At 32.2% G+C, this 23,954-nt stretch overlaps 1 pseudogene; it reads left to right on the top strand.

Annotated features, from left to right (window-relative positions):
• Positions 1-14,826: 14,826 nt before the first annotated feature.
• LOC149556982 (serine/threonine-protein kinase Aurora-2-like) overlaps positions 14,827-23,954 on the top strand; it is a 46,199-nt pseudogene continuing 37,071 nt past the window's right edge.

The following is a 23,954-nucleotide window of genomic DNA, read 5'->3' as shown; positions in this document are numbered from 1 at the left end:
GTTATATGGTATAGTTTGGGTGTTGTTGAGGCTTCATGTTGGGGTTTTATGGAGGAGATCATACTTGCACAGTTTAAATCTGGAGGTGTGTGTAGAAGGACATGATACAAATTATGATTTCCATGGGTTCTCTTTGGTCTTGGTTATCTTCCTAGATGTTCAATTTTGCTTACATTGGATTTGAGATTGGTTAGAGATTGTGATCACTAGTTTGTGCTCATGTATGTCATGTAAGAAATGACATGGTTATACCTTTATCTCTTTTCTCTATTCATTGTGGAGAGCTTGGGAGATTGTTGGAGATTTTTTATGAGAGTTGTTCTTGCAAGTTATTAGTTTGTGTTGTAGATGTCCTTGAGACTACATGGATTCACTTCTTTTTGATGTTGTAAGTGGATTCATTATAAACTTGACATTATATTTTGCAGCAAGAGCTTCTTAGTATATATGTGGTAGGTATTGCTCTTGAGGATTACAATTGTAGGTTACAGATTGGATATGTTGATAATGTGAGATTCACTTAGTATACCTTTGGAGGCATGGATAGTTGGATGGGTTTGGCACTTGTTGTGGGTGCTATTTTAGCTATGGATATTTTGACAACTATAGATACATGTGATTACCTTTGGATCAGGTTTTTATGCTTGAAATTTTAGTTAGTATAGGATTTTATCATTTTCTAATGTGACAGATTGGGTGGCTTTCTCTTTGGATGGCTTCTATGTATGTTTGGTGGTAGTGGCATAATAGGACGTAAGATCATTCATGTTTGAGATATTGCATACTTTGATTTTGTTGTGGTTACCAAGATGAAGCATATGGTGTACTTTGGTCCATGATGGTGGATGTGCTAGGGGGGATTGTTTCCTTATTTATTTATGTGGCTACAGATTGACCCTATCCAATGTATACAACAAGTGGGAAATTTTTGAGATAATGGGTGTTGCACACATTGCATAATATTGTTTTGATTACATAAAAATAGGTTTTAAAGGACCCAAAACCTTTAACAAAGTATCAAAGAGTAACTAACTAAAGAGTTCAAAAAATAAAAGGCCTCAGTAAATAGAAAACTAATACAGAAATATGAGGCCAAGTATAGCTATGCATAAAAATATAGCAAAAGAAAAGCAAAAGGATAGCATCTGGACAGCTATAGAGTTTTCAATGGATCCACTACTTGATCTGCCAAAATTTTCATATTTTCTATAGTGGCTTTCATTTCCTCCATCTTTTTTGCTCCCCCACCTACACTCTTCCTGGAGTTGGCTGTAGTGCACTTGCCTAGCCCCTAATCCTCATTCACAATAGAGGAGTCAAGTCCTCTAGCCTGATCCATCTTATTTAGCAATGTAGTGAAATTATTAGCCATAGTTTTTAGCATGTTACAATTTTTATCACCCAAATTCTTGATTATTTTTTCCATATTGCTCACTTTAGCTTCCAGGCTCTCCATCCTTTTTTGGATAGCTTTATTAATGTATTCCAAATTCTTTTTTCTAGTTTTAATTGGAGGCACCTTTTTCATTAAGTTTTTAACCTTCTCTGTATTATCAATGACTTCTGAAAGCCTATCAATATGTTGGCCTAGTGTGTGCTTCCCCCTTGCCATCTTATTGAGCTGCTCAAAATCTGTTGAGATCACCTGCATTTTCTATTTAAGGGTCCCAATCTCCTTCAAAATTAACCTTGGATTACCCATGATTCCCTTTAGGAATCTCTTCTCAACCTCCTTCCTATTATAGTGTTCCTGCTCCCCTAGTATGTCGATGCCTAAATTCACCTCTTTTGGGACATTGTCCTCACCCTCATGCTGAGTTGACACCAATTTTCTTCTTCTTTCCATCCTTTGAATCAATAGTTCATCATTAGAGGGAATTGATACCCTATCCACATTCAAACCCTTATCACCCAAGCCCTTCCCTACAATTCCTTTCTTCTGAGAACCCTTTCTTAGTTCCTCCTCGTAGTCACTGTCTTGACCTAACTCACTACCCTTTCCTTTCTTTTTCTTCTTGGAACTGCTACCAAAATCCCCTTCATACTCTACTTAACATCCACCTCATCCCCTTCATCCTTAGTGTCCTTGTCTAGGTCCTCCTCTGAATCACTTCCCTCCATTTCATAATTAATTTCTTTCTTACTCTACCTAGTCCTATCCACCTTTTTGGACTTCAAAAGGTTCATAATGAGAAACATTAACCCCTCACGGAAAAAATGCTCACCATCTAGGTTATTTTGGAAGGCCATAATGGAATTACCCAAATATTGTCTAAGATAAACAAGTAGATTTATCCTAATCCCATGCCTAAAATGATTGACTAACATGAAATGGTAGCCATAATTTTTTGTAAACCGACCATCCAGAGTGAGATATTCAATAATCACAAACACCACAAATCACCATGGGTGCAAAATGGAAGCTAGGTTGAAGTAGGAATTACCTATTTTAACCATTATGTTGCATTCTTTGGCTGAATCTGCAAACTTGTTGACCACCCTATCAGACAACTTTATATCTTGATATAAAATGATGCCCTCCATCTCCAAACCTGTAGCTTCAGCTATGATTTCTTTAGTCATCCCCATTCTTTCATTTCCTAGTAAAACCATCCCATCTCTCCAAGTCTTAATGAACTGTCAAGTTATTGCAGGGTTGTTTCCTTTTAACTTCTCAATATAACTAGTAAAGTTTCCTTGCTCAAGAATTTCCCAGATATCCTTCTTATTCCTTCATTCTTTACAACTAGCTAGTTTAATTATTTTGTTTTTTCCTCCCATCTTCTTGTTTCAAAGATGAAAATCCTATCTTCTCCAAAAAAACCCTCTGCAACTAAATGTAGAAATCAATATCACAACCAAAACACGCAGTGGCAAATAAGACCCATAATCCATGTGGAATTAAGTGAAAGAAATTTTTCCTTCTCATAAAAGCCCACTGCATCCCAAATCCGTCAAAAAAATTAATTAATTTTTCTGACATGGTAATCATTAATGGACCCCTTGTGCTTACTTAGAACTTTGTCATGTTTGATCAATAAGTGCCCCTCTATGGGTATTGTATCATTATTGTTCCATATTACCTTTTTCTCACTCCTACAAGCCACATTGGTAGCCTAGTTAGCAACATGATTGGTTTCTCTAAAATTATGAAATACAATACAATTTTCAAAGGAGTTGATAAGATCTTTGGCTTGACAAATAATATTATTAATAGTCCAGGAAGAATTGGAAACTCCATTAAGGAAATTGATAATATTAAGGGAATCCCCCTCAAGCCATATATTATTAAAATTCAAACTCTTTCCATAGATGAGACTATACAGGGTCTCATTAGCCTCAGCCAAATGATTAGTTTGTATACCAATAGGGATGGCCATACCCCCCATTCTATCTCCATTCTCATTCTTAATAATGAATCTGCAACCCATAATTCCTAGGTTGTCCTTTAAGGCCCCATCAAATTTTATATTATACCAATCCATAGGGGGACAATCCCATCTAGCTAGGTCCCTAAGGTTAGGACCAATTTGTGTCAAGCTAATATCCTTAAGATTCCAATTCTGATTCACCAAATCTTCCCATTCATTCTGAGGTTGTTGACCTTTTCCATTGGATCTAATATTCTCAATCACCAAATTCTTAATCTTATAGAAAACTTGATTAGGACTTGATTCGATTCCCCTAAACACCCTATCAATTCATTCCTTCCAAACACCCCAGCAAAGGAATGGGAGAATAAAATCCCATAATCACAAAACTAAGGCATTATTAGAAAGTGGCTTCCAACCATTGAAAAAGTGTTGAATGGTCTCAAGAAAAACCCAAGAAATATTTAGCAGACCACAAACCCTATCCCACACCATTTTAGTAGAGGAGTAGTGCAAGGTCATATGGTTGACCGACTCAACATCATTTTTACAAAGGTAACATCTATTAACAATATTGAACCCTCTCTTCAATAAGTTATCCAAATTTTTAAAAAAATCCTGCAAGAGTATCCAAAAAAATAGATTAACTTTGGGAGTCATACCTTTAAACCATGCTTTAGCCAAACAAGGCTCTAGATGCTCTTCAAAATCATTAGCATACACCAAATACATTGAGAAGAGACCATAGGGATTGAATTTCTAGATTAGTGCATCTTCCTCATGGCTTAAGAAGATCACATTTAGAATCTTATTGAGATCATTCGAGTTTTTGTCCACCCTTTTGAGGTCCAGCCACTTATTCCCTTCTCAATAATCCTCAACAAAATTTTTGAAGAGATGCTTACATTGCTCCATATAAGCATTCCATCTTTGATCAGGAGTAAGAGTATGATTAAGAATCTAGATATCATCCTAGAAAATAATAGTCCTCCCATTTCCCATCTTTCATCTAACCCCTTTCTTAATAATATGTTTATTTTTTGGGCATTTTCCCAAATCATAGAACCTCCTTGTACCGACTCATTATTGAGAAAGTGATTAAGATCTTGGTTCTCCCTATTATATTTATCATTCTAGATTTTATGCCATTCTCCTTCTTCTTTCTTCCACCTCTATAACAATTTGGCAAGAAAAGCATCATTCATAGTAGTAACTCTTATCAAACCAAGGCCACCTTTATAATAAGGCATGCAAACTTTCTCCCAAGCAATTAGAGGTAGCCTTTTCTTTTTTCCCACACCTGTCCATAAGAAAAGCTTCTAATTTTTTCAGTAGCCAACACATACTTTCTAGGGATCTTAAAAGCACTCAAAGCATATAGTGAAACATTCTATAAAATGGATTTGAGAAAAATAATCTTACCATCCTAACTAAGGAGGAAGCCTTTCCAACTTGCTAACTTCAAGTGAATTTTGTCAATTAGCAAACTCCAAAAGGTCTAAGGTGGGTCCAAACAAAGAGGCAACCCTAGATAAGAACCTAATAAGTAACCTATCTCACATCCAATAATCCTTTTATTTTTATTATATCTCTTCTCATTCACATTGACAAAATAAATCACACTTTTTCTCCAATTAATAATTTGACCTAAAGCTTGCCCATAATCATCCAATACACTCTTTAAATTTCTAGCATTTCTAACTGAGGCTTGTCCCGTAACTATAGAATCATCCACAAATTGTTGATGTGAACAAATCAACTCTTTAGAAGAGGTTTTAAGACCAAAAAAATCCCCCACACTCACCAATTTCTCCACAAATCTACCTAGACATTCAGCCATCAAAATAAAGAGAATAGGTGAAAGCGGATCCCCCTGCCTTAAACCATGTGAAGCCTAGAGAAAAGGGATAGGTGAACCACTCACAAGAACTAAGAAAGTAACCAAAGAGACCAGCATAAATACTAGATCCCTAAATCTCTTGTTAAACCCAAAATCTTCAAGACCTCTTAGAAGAAAAGCCCAATCCACTCTATCATAAGCTTTGGATAGATCTAACTTAAGAAGAAACCCCTCTTTCTTGGAAGCATTGAGAGAGTGAATATTTTCATGCACCAAAATAATTGAATCCAAAATCTGCCTTCCCCAGAACAAAACCATTATGCTACATAGAGATCAAACTAGGGAGAAGGGACAAAATTCTAAGAGTAAGTAGTTTAGAAAAAAATTATAAAAAGAATTACAAAGACTAGTTGGTCAAAACTAATACAAACTATCAGCACCCAACTTCTTGGGAATTAGTGCAAGTTTACCATTCAATTCTTTGAGTATTTTCTTAGAGCCAAAGAACTCCTTAACCCCATCACAAACATCATCACTGATGATACTCTAGTACAAAGATTGCATAATATTGTTATATTGTATTATTTTATTTTGTTATGTAATATTTCACCTAGATGGGCATGCAACATGTAAAGAATCCCATAGGATATACTTGATATTTTATTGTAACATTGTGATAATATTTCATGTAATTATTTAAATTGGGGAAAAGAATTAATGTTCCAATATTAAATATGGCATCAAGGGGTTAGGTAGAAAATGGTTTTAGCACATGGTTTATGTAATACCACTTGGTGGTTTTGTGGGACTTGCTACTATATAAGTTGTTGCAAGGGTAGTTGTTGTTGGGAGGAGAAGATAGAAGGAAAAAAGGGAAAGAGTCAAACGAGACAAGGCTTGACAAGTTAGCCAAGGGAGCATTTGTGAAGGTTGGAAGCATGGCATGGTATGTGTGGATTCATGCTTGTTCACATGGATTGCTTAGTAGTGGCTATGGCTTTGAAGGCTTCCATGGTTCTATTGAAATGGTGTTTTTGCTAAATAGTACATGGTGATAGATGCTTTTGGGGGCTAGGTTTTTCCCTCAATGAGAGTTTCCCAAGGTACATCTTGTGTCACATTTTTGTGGATATGTTTTCTATTCTCTTGCATGTGGATTTCAATTACATATTTATTTCAAATCTATTATGGGCTATGTGGAAATAGTTATATTCTTTGTTGCAAGTTTCCTTACATGGGAGGGGACCAAACACACAAAGCCCTTTTCTCCTTTCTTACCTTTCCCCCTTGCCATAAAAAGGGTAATTTTAAGTCTTGGCCATTGATTCTGCATTTTTTCATCCCAGGGAGATATTGTTGTTTTTGTCCCACTAAGACTCAAGATTTTACAGTTTAGGGTTTCAATAATGGAAACCTTTATCTTAGATATAAGAAATTCAAAGACACACTCACATTTTTAAAGATTATCTTGTTTCCCTCCTTCCATAATTCCGTCTTGTGATATGGATGACTGTGAATGGTATAAGAATATTATTTATTATTTTCAACATATGGAAGCTCCATCTCATTTAACCGATAATGAAAGGAGATCTATGAAGCTACAAGCTCTTAGGTATATTATCATTGGTGAGAACCTCTAGTGGAGAAATTTTGAAGGAATACTATTGAAGTGTATTGACCATAAATAATCACCAAAAGTACTCACTGAAATGCATTCAAGAGTATGTGGAGGTCACTATATGGCCAAAACTACTTCTCATATTCTCCATAGTCTGGAATAGATGCATCTTGAAATCATCTTAGCCAAGATAGTAGAAAGGACATAATAGATTTAAAGGCAATGCTAGTCTATAATTTATTTTATTTCAAAACTAGTACCCAACATTTGATGCATATGAACAATTTAGTAGGATATGATCGATATCTTCCTCAGTTGATTCAATTCTATTCACATAAGAGACATTGAGGGGATCCTTCAAAGTCAATCCTTCTAATTCTATCTGCAATTAAAATTCTTTTCTATAGGGCTAACTATGAGAAATATCCTTCTTTGGGTAAATGTAGGGTTGTCAACATAGGGATTAGGGAATAACCACCTTACAATGATGCTTAAATTATAGATGTAGTTATAACCATCTTTTGAATTATATTCGATATTTTTGGAACTATCCCAAATTAATATATCCTCATGTCCTATGAAGGTGACATTCCTTTCATTTAATACTACAATAAGTTTTTCCTCTTTCTTAGGGGTAAATTGAAGGTTGAAAATAGCTTCCATTTCCATCATTCTGAGGAGTCATCTTTCAATACATAATTCATTAGATAAGGACCAAGACTACCTTCTAGAATGGTTCTAGTAGTTTGGAAGTTGGTCATGTTTATAATAATTTGATACCCTCCCCAAGAATCTCTCTAGAATTGGACTTGATCCCCCTTACCTATTTTCCATGTTACTTTATTCAAAATGATAGATCTACAACTAAGAATAAAGCTCCATAAGTTGGACTCCCTAAGAGGATTTTTTATCTTATCATTCTCCAAATTAGTTTGGCTCCAAGAGCCATAGCTTGTTCATTTAAATTTTTGATCCTAAAGCCTCCCTCTGATGTATGTCAAAAAAAATTTTTTTGAAGCTATGAGGGATATTTTCTCATTATTTTCTGAGCTTTTTCATAGGAATTCTTTTGATATTTTATTTATATTATCCTTCTTTTGAGTTAGCAAGCCCAGAACTAATATTTGGTACATTGAAATAGTATACAATACTAATTTGAGCATGGTTATTCTTCTTTCTAAAGACAACCACTTTCCTTTCCATGACTAAACCTTGGTTTTGATTTTATCTATAAGAGTAACCCATCTAGAAGAATTTATCTTTCCCTGTTCTAATTGGATACCCAAATATCTGCAGGGAAAAGATCCCTTTTTAATGTTCACAATTTATGGATCTCAATTTCCAAAGCATCTTTGGCATTGAAGAGGAATATTTATTATTTTGATCATTTTATTTCCTATTCAAAAGTTGACATTTAGGTCTAGAGGATTTATTTAAATGCTTTTGCCTCTTTGATGCTAGCTTCCCCATATAATATAGTATCATCGACAAATTGTTGGTGACTAGTAGCATCTTCCTCCTAAGATAATTGAATGCCCTTAAGAGAATGATTTTCTTTATAGCTACCAAAATCTCTTCCAAGAGCTTTAGACATGAGGATGAAAAGAAAGGGAGATATAGGGCCCACTATCTAAGTCCTCTAGAGGGTGAGAAGAAACCTTCTGGGGTCCCATTCACCAGGACTGAAAAATTGAGAGTGGAGATCCATTCAAATATCAGATTAATCCATTGATTAGAGAAGCCAAAAGCTTGCAAACATATATATAAAAATCTCCAATCTAATTTTTCATATGATTTACTATTATCTTGTTTGATAAGCATACTTAAAGACCCATTACACTGAAGAGAGTGGATAGCTTCTTGCAATGACTATTCCATCATAAATGGATCTTCCTAGAACAAAGCTTATTTCTTCCTCACTAATAAGATAGGGAAGAAGCTTTATCATTCAATTGGACAATACTTTGGATAAAATTTTATAAATAGTATTACATAGTGTTATTGGCCTATATTCCTTAAAAATTTCTTCAAAATCTTGTTTAGAAATAAGTGCAAGAAAAGTATGGTTAACTTCTTTGAGAAGACCAACCAAGTTTCTAAAACCCTCTATGGCCTCTATAATTTCATCATCCATAAAATGAAATTTTTTTTGAAAGAAAGTAGGTTGGGAAGTCATTAGGCACTAGGGATTTATTAGGGTACATTTGGAAGAGAGTTGTTGTGACTTCTTCCTTAGAAATTTTGTTTAATAAGACTTCGTTAACCTCTTTTGTTACCAGTTTTAGAATATTATTAAGGAAGATTATTTGAAAATCCAAAGAGGATTGTTCCATATTTTTGAGCATATTTTCAAAGAAAAAACCTACCTCAGAGGCAATTTCAAAGGACTTTTCTAATATGATATCATCCTTATTTTTAATCTTTGCAATTTTATTACTAGCTCCTTTTTTTTGGTACTATTAAGGAAAATTTTGGTATTCATGTCCCTTTCCTTGAACCAAGTCTCCCTGGATTTTTGTATGGAGAATATTTCCCCTTCGGCTAGGATATCCTCCAATTTCAGTCTTAAATCTTTTTCCTTGAGATATAGGCTCTCATCCATACCTTTCTCGATGACTTCAGAGTTGACATTGGCTAAGTCAAATTCAATCTCAACCTTGAGGGTAAAGATGTTTCCAAAATTTAGGTTTATTATAATGAATAAGATTTTTCTTTGTGATTTTAGGTCTTTGTACTACCTTATACATTTTGGAGCCCACAACCTTCAAGTTCATCCACCATTCTTTAAGTTATTTCAATAATTATTAATATTTGAACCACAGAAGTTTAAATTTAAATGGATATTTGGTTGGGGTAGCTCCTAAATCAATTTCTATGGGAACTAGACAATGATCAAACCCAGAGAAGGGAAGAGTTTCAAATACCATATGAGAGACTTCATTGGGAATATTTCCTAATATAAAAAATCCAACTAGTTTTTTTGTTGTTTGTCTTAAGCCTTGTCTTCTGTTATTCCATGTAAAAGAGTTATCCTTAAATTTAATTTCAAAGAGAGAAGATCGATCAATCCAATTATTAGAATCCATTGAAGCTTGTGATAATTTTTCTAAACCTCCCTTTTCTAAATAAGATGATAGTGCATTAAAGTCCATTACCAGTTTACATAGGGTTTGGATTGATTGCATATAATAATCTATTTCTAGCAATAAGTTCTTTTCTCTACTGTAGGAGTGGGACTATAAATATTTATCAAACTATATTGAAGATTGGAATTTAGACTCCTGATATGAATAGATAACCAATACCTTTCACTCCTCAGGGGAGTGATATTGATCAAATGGGGGTTTTAGATGATTTCCAAACCTCTAGAAGCCCCTATGACTTAGCTTCCAAAGATTTCTTTGAATACCAATTTTTTCCTAAAAGCATTTAACTCATCGTGGTTCATTTTAGTTTCTTGAATAATGATTATATCTAGTTTATATTTACTTAGACAACAATTCAACAAGCATTGTTTGTTAGAGGGATTAAGGCCCATAACATTCCATGTAATGACCTTCATTTCTTTAAGGGAAGGAACTTCCCCTTCCCTACATCAAATAGATTAGTTACATTAGTTTGGCCTTTTGCCACTACATCTTGAGTTCTAATCTCATTTAAATATTTTTTTCCTCTTTCTTTAGGAATCTTGATCAAATTCAGAGAAGTCAAAAGTTCTTGATATTGTTCTAATCCTTTAAGATTGTCTATTCCCTCCAATCTTATTAAATCTTTCATAGGTTTTCATGTGTGTATCCTTTACCCCCAAGAACTATGAATTTTTCGATTAATTTTTCTTTCTAGATAGTGAGGCCATCGTTAACTAAATCCTCAGTAAATGTATTGATTAAATCTTTTGTGAGTTGTGCACAAAAGGCTTCTTTCTCTTCCTTGCTCATTCTATTATTGGTTGATCTATTACTATTTTTAGGTATAACACCCCATTCTATAGGAGGAATTTGAGAACTTTTTAAATTGAAGTGGCAAGTTCCTCTATATTTTGGACTTGGAGAGGAGAAGGGATAGCACAAAAATCCCTTTCAAGTCCATTATTGTTATCCAGAACAGGTTCTAGAATAGTGTTTATTTTTTTTTTTATGACCCTTGATCCTTATTGGTCATGGATGGTGGGGTCGAGGGAGTCACTTCTTCTAGTCCAATCCTCAGCAATTTCTCCTTCCTCTATAATGGGTTCTAAAGGGGGACCCACAAAACCTTCTGTGTAATGCTCATCCATAGTTTATTTTTCTATTATATTTATTAAACTCTTTTATGCCTATTTTATGGATGTGTTAGTTTCAAGGATATTATTTCATAACTTGGACTAGAGATATATCAACGATGATTACTTAGTTAATTATATTTCACATGTTGATTATTGATTATGATTACTAGCACATTAATAATGCTTTAATGGTTCTTATTTAATAAATGTGGTTGCTTTCAGGATGATATCAAATGATGAGTTTTCATGTTTGAATATGTGATGATTTATACCCAAGATTTATTATAGTACTTACCCCATAGTTGCATGTGTGTGTGTGTGTGTGTGTGTGTGTGTGTGTGTGTTTTACTTTTATTTTTGTCATGTTTAATGTGGTTAAGGGAGGGAGTCGTAGTCACCTACTTGTTGGGACCTACACGATGTACCACTCTCCACCATTATCTATTTATTTTAGATATATATGCATATGTGCATGCTCATCTTTTATGTAGGATTGCAGGTACCAGGCATCAACTTCCCTGAATTGCCAAGATGAGCATGCCCTATCATAATAACTCAATGGTAAGAATGGGGAGATAATGTTTAGGTCCAATCCCAGCCATAGCCTAAATACTTGTCTTGCAAGGAGGACTCCTAACTAACTTTCCACCCTTTTTAAAACCTATGAATTTATCTTTGTCTATGTTGTTTGATTTTGAGTTTTGGTATGTTTTGATAATGTTGCTTTTATGTGGATTTCGCTATGTGATTTAATTATAATATTTAAGTTAATCATATAATATTAAGAATTATTAAATATTATTTGATTAAAAAAAAATTAAAGTATGAGGATATTTAATTAATTATTAATTAATTAAATATGTACTTTAGTTTAATTTAAGAAGCTGGACAAAAAAAGAATTAAAATATTAAAATATTATAGATTTAATATTGCTTTATTATAATTATTATTTATTTAATAATAATTAAATTAGAGTTGCGTTTAAACAATAAGCTTTGATTATTATTATTAATTTAAATAATAAACTATATTTTAATTAGTGCTTGCATGGAGGAAAATAAAATATAAAAGAATATTTTAATTAAAAATTTCTTTAAATGTGCATGAAAGAATTAAATTTAAAAGATTTGATTAAAGTTATAATTTAGGCATATTTATATTTATTTAATTTAATAATAATTTATTTAGGAGTTTTATTTTTAATAAACTCTAAATAATATTATTAGTTAAATTAATATAAATATTATATTAAAAAAATCACATGATTTAATAAGGGAGAGAAAGCTTTAATTTAATAAAGTTTATTTTAATTAAATTGTATAAAGTGTGTCCATGAAAATTAAAGTATAGTAATTGAAGACAAAGGGTTTTTTGCATGATTGCATGATCAAAGCCTTGATTTGGGGGGGGCGGGGGGGGGGGGGGGGGGACTCTTTATTGGGGAAATTAGAGCTCATTTCTAGATGCACAGGTTTTGGGGAGCAAAATTCAGAATTGGATAAAAAGAATTGTTGAAAATTTCAAAGGGTTTGGATTTGCATGCATTCATAGATTGTCTCAGATTATTGTTGTGATTTTGAGGTAGAGTTTGAAAACCCATTGTAGAATTTTATTGAAAGATCTGTCTACTTGATGTCTTCCTATGTGTTTTCTTATTGCTTATTAATTTATTGTAGTGATTGTTGAATAAGAAATTATACTGTAGATTTTTAAAAAGGAAGCAAAAAATTATAGAAAAAATTTGTAAAAAATTATTGTGACTGTATTCTTATAAACCCATTTCTAATATAACAAAAAAATTGATTATTGAAAATTGGAAGAAAATAATAAATTGAATAGTTAGTGTTTCAACTTTAAATTTGTTATTAGAACTATGTGATTATCATGAATTTTCTAAATATAGATGAATATTATTCTTATATCTAAAATAATTTAATTGCAATATTATTTGGAAAGCATAAGATTAATTGAGAGGAAAACATGTTGTAACTAAACTTATGCATGCATGTGAAAACAAATATGCTAAAAATAGAAGCTAAGTATAGTATGCTTACATGCATGTGAAAATAAAATATGCTAAAAATAGAAAACTAAGAATAGTAAGTTTACATGCATGTGAAAACAAATATGCTAAAAATAAAAGCTAAGTATAGTAAGGTTACATGCACGTGAAAATAAATATTCTAAAAATAGAAAACTAAGTATAGTATGTTTGGATGATTTGAGAGATCAAAGACATGCGAAAATACTAATTGAAGATGTATTTTTATTTTATATAATTTAATTTTGAAATTTATTTATTTAAAAAAATTAATTAATCAAAAATAAATAAATAAATAATTTATTAATTTCTAAAATTTAAATAAATATTATTCATTTAGTTAAAGTGAATGTTAGTAATATTAGTGATTCTTTAATTCAAATTAAACTCTTAGTTGCATATAAATAATTTAATATTTATTAATACAAGAGAGAAGTTAATAAATATATATTTATAATTTTATTATATTTTAATAGAATTTATGTTAGAGTTCACTTTGTAATCATTTAGTTAATAACTATTTGACTTTATGAGAGAAATTTATAATTTATAATTTTATGTATAGTTGCATTATGAATTAAAGAGAAAATAAATATTAATATTAGACTTAAATAAAAGTCCTATTAATATTTTAGAAATTGAAATTAATACCAATATTTAAATATAATAATATACATTTATGTTATTAATTAGATCATTTATGATTTAAGGTTATTTAAATTAATAACATGATAATGTTGTACGATATTTTACATGCACAAAAAGATTGGATATTTAAATACTTATTATTTTAATTGAGTATATCAGCATAACAATTTATATTAATGTATATATTCTTATTTAATTTATAAACACATCCTTATGAACCAAACTAAACAAGAGAAATTGGTGGAATTAAATCATGTGGTTGAAAACTGTGTTTTCTAATATTCTATTTATAGTCTTGTGATGTTTATTTTTATGATGGTTTTTCTTTGTGGGTTGTTTAGTTGGCCAAGTTAGGATGTGAACTAGAGGTAGTTTTTGAGATTCTTTTATGATTTTTTGACTAAATGTCATGATAAACTTTGTTATTTGAATTGAGGTTAATGTTTTATGAGTTTTATGCTATTGAGCAATTTTGAGAACCAATCACTAGTACATTTGACCTCATTTTTAGACCAAAATTTTTGACCTTCTATTTAAATGTTTTAGATTGGTCACAATATTCAAGAAAAAATAAATTTAAAAATCCATTCCCGCATTGGTTGAAATTTCGACCAACACAGGCTTCATAATGTTAAAATGAAAAAGATTGTAGGTCGCCCTATTTCATTTTGTCTGTCCTTCTCTAGCCAACTTCAATTGATGATCCAGCCTTGAATGCCATATACCTCCATGGAAAACCTATAATAAGCCCTTTCTCTATATTGTACTAGATCGAGCTAAATAGGATGGTCATGATCGAACACTCCATTCAACATTGTGAACATGGCCTTCCTGCAGAGGACCAGTAATCAATCTCTTCATCTCCGCTTTGAGGAATGAATATTGTTTTTGAGTTAGGAAGTTAGGGTCGATTATTCTATCATTGATTGAGAGACACATGTGTGGGCCCTCAATAATTTGTTTGGGGGCACTGGTGCAAAGGTATATTAGCTTTGCGCGGTTGGGTGTCCATCTCTTCTCTTTCATGGATTGATCACGTGAAAATGGTGAATGAGGAATTACAGTTCGAAGGGTTTCAAGAAAGAAATGTGCAAGTCCCCATCGTGTTTTTGAGCCGTGTAAGTTTTGTCATCTATACTATTTTAGCTTTAGAAGCATAGTAGGAAGCCCCAAATTATTACGCATGCAAATTTTTCTTTCCATATTATTATTATTTAGTAGACGTTGGAATTATGCTGCTACTTGTCGAGCAGTGCAAGAGATTTGCAAATCTTGACAAATTTATTGTTGTGGAGAGCAAGTAAATGCTTTGGAGTCAATAATTTGCTATTGCAACTACTAATTGTTTGGTAGAAACCACGAAATTTTCATTTTATGCATGGAATGCTTACAAGGAGCTTCATAACGTAATAGGTAATCACTAATATTTTTGCTAGGGTTTCAAAAATTAGGTGTTGAATTAGATGAATGTAATAGGTAATCACGTGATGCAATCAACCTTTATTCATGGAGTATACTACCATATTAACTTGGGGATTTGAACCCTAAATCATGCTTGAGAGATTGATATTTTGAAGATGTGTTTTTGTTTTTAAAATTTTAATTGATCTTCTTTTGACCACAAAAACAACACACCCTTGGCTTCGTTGCCATAATTAAGGGTTTTCTTTTGCACCAAATTCATTTGGTCCCTTTTGTTTTGGCTTCATCGTATCTAGGATTGGATCTTGGTTTCAAAGTTGGATTCTTGCTTTAAAAACTAAAATATTTACCATTTGTTTTCAATTAATATTTCTCTCTAAGGATCTAATGTTGAAACCTCTTGTTGGCAATTGTAATGATTTTTATGCATATATTTTTTATTTAAAGGTTGCAACCAAGCCATGGGAAAACTTGGAGGTAGAAACCATGATGTATTAGGGAATGGCTCACAAAAAAGATCAGTCATATCTACACCTTTGTCTATAAGAAGTGCTCTATTGGTTAGGAAGGCATAAAGAAATGTAGCAGCTATTGTCACTATCCTATTGCCTAAGTCCATTGTATGAAACCCACACAACATATTAGCAGTATGCATCTGCTACTATTTTTCCAAACTTAAGATCATCCAAAGTTCTCTTAAAAATTTCAATATTGGGGCCACATTTCCTATGGAGTGCTTCATAGTTCTGAAGCTTCTCTAGAAAATAGGTTTATGGCTTATATTTGGAATCTTTTCAATAGCGATACACCTAATCCCTTCCCTTGCAACTTCTTGAACTGAACCCATTAGCTAGCAAACCATCTAATGATGGATCCATATTTTGAGCACTCTCCTGAGAAGAGCTATCATTCAACCCTGTAAGATGAAAATTTTGTTATGATTAAAAATAAACCTAATCCCTTCTCTTGCAACTGCTTGAACTAAACCCATCCAGCAAGCAAACCATCTAATGATGGATCCATATTCTAAGCACTCTCCTGAGAAGAGCTATCATTCAACCCTGTAAGATAAAAATTTTGTTATGATTAAAAATAAAGTACAAGGCCTAAAGCTTTAATATTCCTTGACATTAAAAATTGAACTAAAAATAAAAAGTGCCTATCAAACTAACAAACAGGTACAACCATTCTAGTTTATAACTAAATATAAAATGCCCTTCCACAATTTTCTCATTTAATATTAGCAATAATATAAAATTTGGTGCAATAACCAAAGAATGAAAGATGTGCACAATAAAGAGTCCTTTACATTATGACCACATGAAGGAGAAGAGCTGAAAGCTAAGTTGTATGTTGTAAGAGGGGCTACAGGTTCAAACTTCAAATGCAACAATCCTATTACTAATATCCTATTGACTACCAAGACTACTGTAGAATAGGATTTCTCATATGCATATTTCAAAGTAGATATACAAAACCATATGGATGAACAAAATAGCTACATGGATCTAGTGATAATACCTTGGTTCATTGTCATGATGTCTTGAATGTCCTCTTCTAAAGCCAACACTTAAATTTCTTATTTTTGCTCGTCATCTAATTCAATTTCTTCACTTTGAGTCCCCATGCCATCTATTTCCTTGACAAAGCAAGCTACATTGTACAACATTTATTATATCTAAGAAGGTCTTGATGGGGAATCTTGAGAAATATCATTGTAGCTCAATGTAACAAGAGCTAGTAACACAAGGAAGCAAACAAAGGAAATGCACAACAATCTAGTGAAATTCAATCCTAACTTCTTCTCCATGATTTGACTACTAGGAGCATATGAATCTTCAACTATGATTGAAGCAAAGTGGCACCTGGACCTAGCCATATCCATAACTACTTTAAATCTAAGCTAATTATTTCCATACATAATCATATACTCTCAAAATATTTTGTTCTTTGCAAACCACTCCAACCCAACAAACCCTTTAACCATAAAAAATTTGTGTCGTCTAGACTTAAAATACCAATTCACCTACTCGATGCTACTTTCAAACATTCCCTAAAGCTTTCAACCTCTGAAGATTCATAAACTAAAGTAGTTATTTGCACTCAGATGGGTTTTTAATGGCTTAGCTTAATGCTCTACTCTGAAGAGATGTAAAATCAAACAATAAATAAAGTAATCAATTTTTAGCTAAAATCAAATCTCGATGTTTGCAAAACAATCCACACTCTATATAGCACAATAGATAGTAGCTCAGTAGAAGAGTGCATCAACATGCGAACAGGTTGTCTCAAGTTGGAGTCCTTGCTGCTCATAGGAAATTTACACTTCAAAATGATAAAGATTGAGATTGAACAAAGCAAGCTTCAGCTACTATAATACAAGGTAAATGATTTTTATTCAACAAAGCTAATGCACTGGAGAGTGTTGTTCCTAAATGAAATCTCTTATATGTCTCCCCAAATTCCACCACAAAGATATAGCGATATGTTATATCTCTGTCCACCCAATATTGCTCTTGGTCCTTTAATGAAGTTACCTATAAAGCTCATGTATGTCATGTATGCACACATTAGAGAAAGATAATGGAAGTGAAAACCTTGTAAAGGATTAGTTTGATCTTTTGGTTAAGCATTCATATCAACAATGAAAAAGGCACACAATCCATAAACAAATAAAATTTGATTTGGGATATGGAAATCCATCACCAAATTAGATAGAATCAGATCTTTAAAAAAATTATTCTTTATGAATTTCAAATTTTACTATACTGATGTTCTAAAAATATGTATACCTCCTATAAAAATTTAGTTGTGCCCTTTCTTTTAAGGCATTTAAATCCACAACTTTCAAAAAACTCAAGCACATTTTCTCTTGGTCCATAATAGACAATTTTCCTTTTTGAAAGGACCACAATGTCATCAAATAATTCATATGTTTCTAGAGTAGGCTGAAGCAAAGACATGAGAATAGTTGCACTCATATGTGTACAAATTTGCTATAGGCACTTCACAATTTGATACATTGTAGAACTATCTAGGCCTATGGATATTTCATCCATCAAAAGAGTAGTTTTTGGCCCAACAATCATCTTGCCTACAATCAAACAAGATTTAATCACTTTTTTAGAGATTGCAATCTAAAACAGAGAAAAACGTTGGAAGTTACAATTGAGTACATTGCTTGAGGTGCATACCAGTTGTAACATGTTTCTTTTGTCCATAGAAACTCCCCTAAACATTTCATCTCCTACAATAGTACCTACACAAATATCCAAACCAAAAATCTATTTCCAAATTGGGATTAGTTAAAAGTAATCTTATATTTCGTAACTCAGAAAATTAGGTCTTATATTCAGAGTCAGTAAAGATACCAAGAATTAACTAGGTCAAACATGTGCTGCCTAGAGAATAATATTTTTCTATTCTAACTTGGTAAGGAGAGCAAGAATAAGTTTATATGATATTAATCTAGTCATAATATGCTTGAAGGATTCTAGATTTAGATTTAAATTGTGTATCTTATTTGAATCAATTTTTAGATCATACTTTATGATCTATTATTGGGATAGTAAACTAGAAAAGAGAAGTGAATCTAAACCAACTAAAAAGTGTAGAGGTGATGTGGAGTCAGGAGAGTGACACGAGAAATAAGAGAAAAAAATAAGAGGGAAAGGAATATTAATTTACTAATTTGGTTCTTTGCAAGACCTTCTAAAGATCTAATTAGTCACTCCTATATTGAACTTGAAGATAATTTTAATCATCAAATTAAAAATGATTGTACCAATTTCTTATTCCAACAATTCACCTCGATGACAAGTTCACCTACCTTGAGAGTGTAATCAGTCTGAAGACTACTATGGACTCCAAGGGATGTTGCTTGCAAATACAAAGAATAATATAATTAAAATAAGTGTTGTGGAAAGAGGAAAATTATACAATCTTGTTAGGCCTCGGCCCAACATCACTACCAACACAGTTGCTAAGCAATATTTTATGCAGCCATATAGGAAATCAAAATCTCACAAACTAATTCTAGTTCTTCTTTCTATCTGCAATCAAAAGATTCTATTTGATTAATTGTGCAATTTTAAAAGCACAAGAAGGCAATGAAAATTCCCACTTTCATGAAAAGGTCTACTTCAGCCTCTGGTAAAATTCTAGTTTATTTCTCCTTCTAACCACTTCACTTAGCAAGTCTATTCGCAAATTCAACCCAATAAGATTTGTTATTTTATGTTTAGAGACATAAAATCCTGCGCAATTAAAAGCTATAAAAAACTACTAATGTTCTAAGAATATGGTGTGGCTGGGATTTCTCACCATATCTACTTCCAACACCTTGACATCTTGTAGAGAAATCCAATGTCTCTTGAACAGTCATCAGTGCCACATGTCAATCATTCTGGCTTATGTAAGCAGCTATTTTTTGAGGGACAAACTCCTCCATTGAATGACCATTATAAGTTATACAACCATGCATCGACAGTTATAACCAAGTAAGGAGAAAAAGAAAGAAACTATCTTAAATTAATACCTATAAATGTGACTAGAGCAAACCTTTAAATCCTTTTCCAATCTTCCAGCCAATGCTAACAATAGAGTAGTCTTTCCAGCTCTAGGTGGACCTAATAATAGGTTTATTCTGCACCAAATACTCAATTAGTTACAAAAGTAATGAGATTTGGTTCTCCTATTTTTATTCTTTCTATTAGTCAATTGTAAATTCTAAGCTGCTTCACCTAGATGGCTTTATCATTCCACTGACACTCTTAAGGATTATGAATTCAGTCTTCTTTGTCAGTGATAATCCAACCATACTCAAAATGCTCTGTAATTCATAAACAAAATCCACATCAACCTCTGATTGAAGACAACATAATTTACAGTTTAGAAACTATCATGTGTATGCCTATTGCTTGATGAAGATAAATACTAACTTAATTCCTTTATTTTGTCATCTCCTATGTTGCATCTTCTCAATGTGAAAATAGAGGTTGTGATGTGTTTGACCATGGTCAAACATGTAGATGGTAGGGTGGGAGGGAAAGTGAAGTTTACTGGGAGGTATCAAGTGGTATGTGTGAAAGGGAAAGCTTGTGGAGGTCTATTGAAGGTGAGCTAAGAGATCCTGGAGCCTAGTCATGCCAATGCCTTTTTTGCATTGTCACACCAAGAAATATAGTGTAAGAGATGACACACCTAGGGAAGCATCTGTCATCATAAAGTAGGATATATGCCTTATGGACGCCTACAAATAGTACTTCATGGAATAGTGAACATGACCACAGTGAAAATCAATGTCTATAATGAAATTAGGGGAAAATATTCTAGAAACATAAGGAAAAGGACTTATGCCCATCTGGATAGAGCTTCTCACTGATTTATTGGACATTACCTATAATTTTTAAGATATTCTATTTTTTTTTATAGTTCCAAGAAAATTAAACATCATCCCATCTTCTGATACTTTTGAGGCATTTCTCAATATCTTCCAGTTTATATTCTGCACAATGATGGAATAGATGAGCAATTGATGCCTCAAGGACCAAATTATTGAGTTTTCAATATGATATTATAACCTTTTCACTAATCTATCGAGTTGCTTAAATGGAGTGTGTAGGATGCCATTGACCTTGAGCTCCTAGTTGACACTTTACTACAACATATAGCTCACTGTTGGCTTATCATTTAAGATCTCTTTATTGTCACCAAAACTGGTGCACAAGTAAGGTTTGTTTGGTTTACTAGCTGAAAAATATACTAAATTATGAGCAGCTTTATATAATCCTTCAAATGTTACAATAGAAATAGTAATATGGGGAGACTATGTATTGCCATCCTTCTATATGCTTTTTACAAAGTTGGCTTGATGTTGCCAATTTTGCACCATTTCAAATAATCTGAATGCATACAATTACAGGCATAAGAGTCTCAAAATGCAAATGTATTTGGAATATTGGCTTCATAATGCCAAGAATAGGAAAAATATGAAAACATGAAGATCAAACTATTAGGTAAGGAAAGAGTTTGGCTCTAGAATAAGATTTTTAAGCAAATGGTACTCATGTATTTAGTTGATAACATTGTACTCATGTGTGATTATCATGTATTCAACTGAAAACATTGTACTCAAACTTCTTCTATTTATTAAAAGAGATATGTTTTGGTGTGGTTAGGTTTTATCCCTCAAGCTTGAGGGGTTTCCTAGGATAAATTATTGTGTTTCTTTATATCTTAAAGTTCTTATTTTGGTTATTATTGTTTATCTTAATTTTTGGGCAAAATATTTTGTTTCTTTTCTTTGAAGTAATTATTTCCCTTTCAATATTGTTATGTTTCTTTGCGTCTTAAAGGTATTTCTTGTGTTTTGGCTTTGTTTCCTTTTATGTACTATTTTTTGTAATTGTACAGAAAATAGTTCGATTTGATAACTTGAAATTCAAAGGCAGGTCTTGATTACTATTTCTTTTATGATTGCCCAGTTGTAAATCTTTTCTTTTATCTAGAAATGTGCTGATTATTTTTTCATCTACTAAGAAAGCTTTTAATTGAGGATAAATTTGCTAGATTTTATTTCTTTTTCATGTCAGGAGAATATTGAAACTAAAGCTACAAAAACTGGAAGTTATAAGAAAGGCTCAAATGATTTTTTTGCATCATCAGAAGGGGCTTCTTTTAGTGCAAATTCATTTGTTGAATTGAATCTTTCACATCCATTATTGAGGGCATGCAAAATTTTAGGCTATCAAAAGCCCACTCTGATTCAGGTTTTGAAAGACCTAATAGAATTTTTAAGTGTGTTTGCATGTGTTGATGTGTTACTTGTCATTGCGCTTGGGAAAAAATTCGTAGTCGTTATTTGATATTTCTTGATTTTTTTAGATCTTCCAAGGTATTTTTAGTCATTCTTTGCAAAAATAACTTAGTTCTTTATGCAAGTATTCTATACTTTTTGTACAAAAATTCTTGGCAATGCAAATATATTATACTTTTTGCATAGACATTCTTGCACTTCTTTGTTTCTTGAAGGTCACTAGGGAATTTGCTATTTCTATTTCTGTACACATTTCCATTTTCTGGTTACAAAGGGTGCAATAAATAAACAAGATGTAATTAAAAAACTATGCAGCAATATAATACCATACACAAAGAAATAGAAGAAGTTGTGGCAAAATTTATCATGTATACTGAAGTATCCCAAATTATCAGAGATATGAAATTGGCTAAATAGATAGACATTTCATATTCATTTTAAAGATTGTTTTAGAAAATCCTCTTCTCTATTTAAATTAAGGTCGAGATAATAGCAAGGTTAAATGATATGCCAACCTCCTCTCTGTTGTACCAAATATGGATGTGGACATGATACAGATGAGATATGGCTTGGATATTGTGTTCAGTTGTACCCCAAAAATATTTCTTTTGTAACAGTGCCCTTTTTGTGTAGATACAACATTGTCATGAATCATGATATCCATGCCATATCCAAAATTACTAAAAGATGTTAAACACTTTAAACACTATGTAGCCAAAAACCCATCTTAATTGTTTTCAAAAGAAAATTATAAGAGAATAATTTAAATAGGAATTAGATATCTTTTGCATTCATTAGCCAAATGTTTAGAAGTTTACAATCAACAGGAATAGTAAATTCCTAAAAATATAGATTTATTTTAGCTGTATTTGAGAGATGAAAGCTTGCAGCTAGTAGCCTTGGTCACTTATGGTCTTTGCCTGATATTTATCCTACAACTCAGTCTGGTTCCTCCACTAACCCTACTATGCCAACACAAAAAGAAGGATATTGTAAGGATAACTTGTTGGTAATCAATACTTTTAAACATAAACTAAGATTAATGATTTGTGAATACCTACATACTGTAAGTCCTCAGTGTCTTTTCTTCCAATTGAAGAATTAACTAGCTATAGAAAATATAAATGATCCTTAGTATTCAATAGATTCAAGCCTAAACATGATTTTTGGGAAAAAACAATATAGATTAATGCCTTATCCCTTTTCTATTTAATCTTGATTGTTAAAAGAAAACCTTGAATATAAAATAAAAAGAGAATAAGAAAATAATCAAGAGTGACCTTTCTGAACAATTAATAGTAGTATTCAACAGTTATCTCTTGAACAAGACTATTACAATCTTGATTGGGCCTATACCTTATCGATTGTGTCTTGATATGCATTTTGTAGGACATCATTAAGGAAAAATTACAAAGAATGAAAGTATGTTTTATATTTTATTGTTATAGCTTGCCATATGTTCTATATTTTATCATTACAGCCTACCAAATTTCCTAACTTGTTCATACTAGTCATTTACACAAGTATGTTGTTAGATAGCAAAGCAACTGAAACATATAAATGCAAGTCTCTAAAATTCATCTCATGCAATGCATTTGAAAGAAGGAAGAATTAAACTAGAGGAATATTGTAACTGCCTCTTGAACTGTGCCTAACTTCAGCGAGCTAGTTAAACCTAATCCTTTTCTATTACACCTCTCTGGGGATCATTAAATGTGCTCTTATCTTTTTTTTAAAAATAGAAGCTATATTATGTAAATTATCTTTTACCTTCCCAAGATTTAATACTTATTACCGATAATGTTTTCCGAATGTGACTTTGTATTGATTTATGCTTGTATAGTGGCTTAGTATGGTTTAAATAGTATAACTCACTGTCAGACTTTAATGGTTTCAATGGTTCCTACAAAGTACAAGAGAAAAAGGAATCAA

Source organism: Cupressus sempervirens, chromosome 5, assembly GCF_028749045.1.
Source record: "Cupressus sempervirens isolate cs-2001-9-10 chromosome 5, ASM2874904v1, whole genome shotgun sequence".
NCBI lineage: Eukaryota > Viridiplantae > Streptophyta > Pinopsida > Cupressales > Cupressaceae > Cupressus > Cupressus sempervirens.
This window is presented reverse-complemented; position numbering and strand designations above follow the sequence as displayed.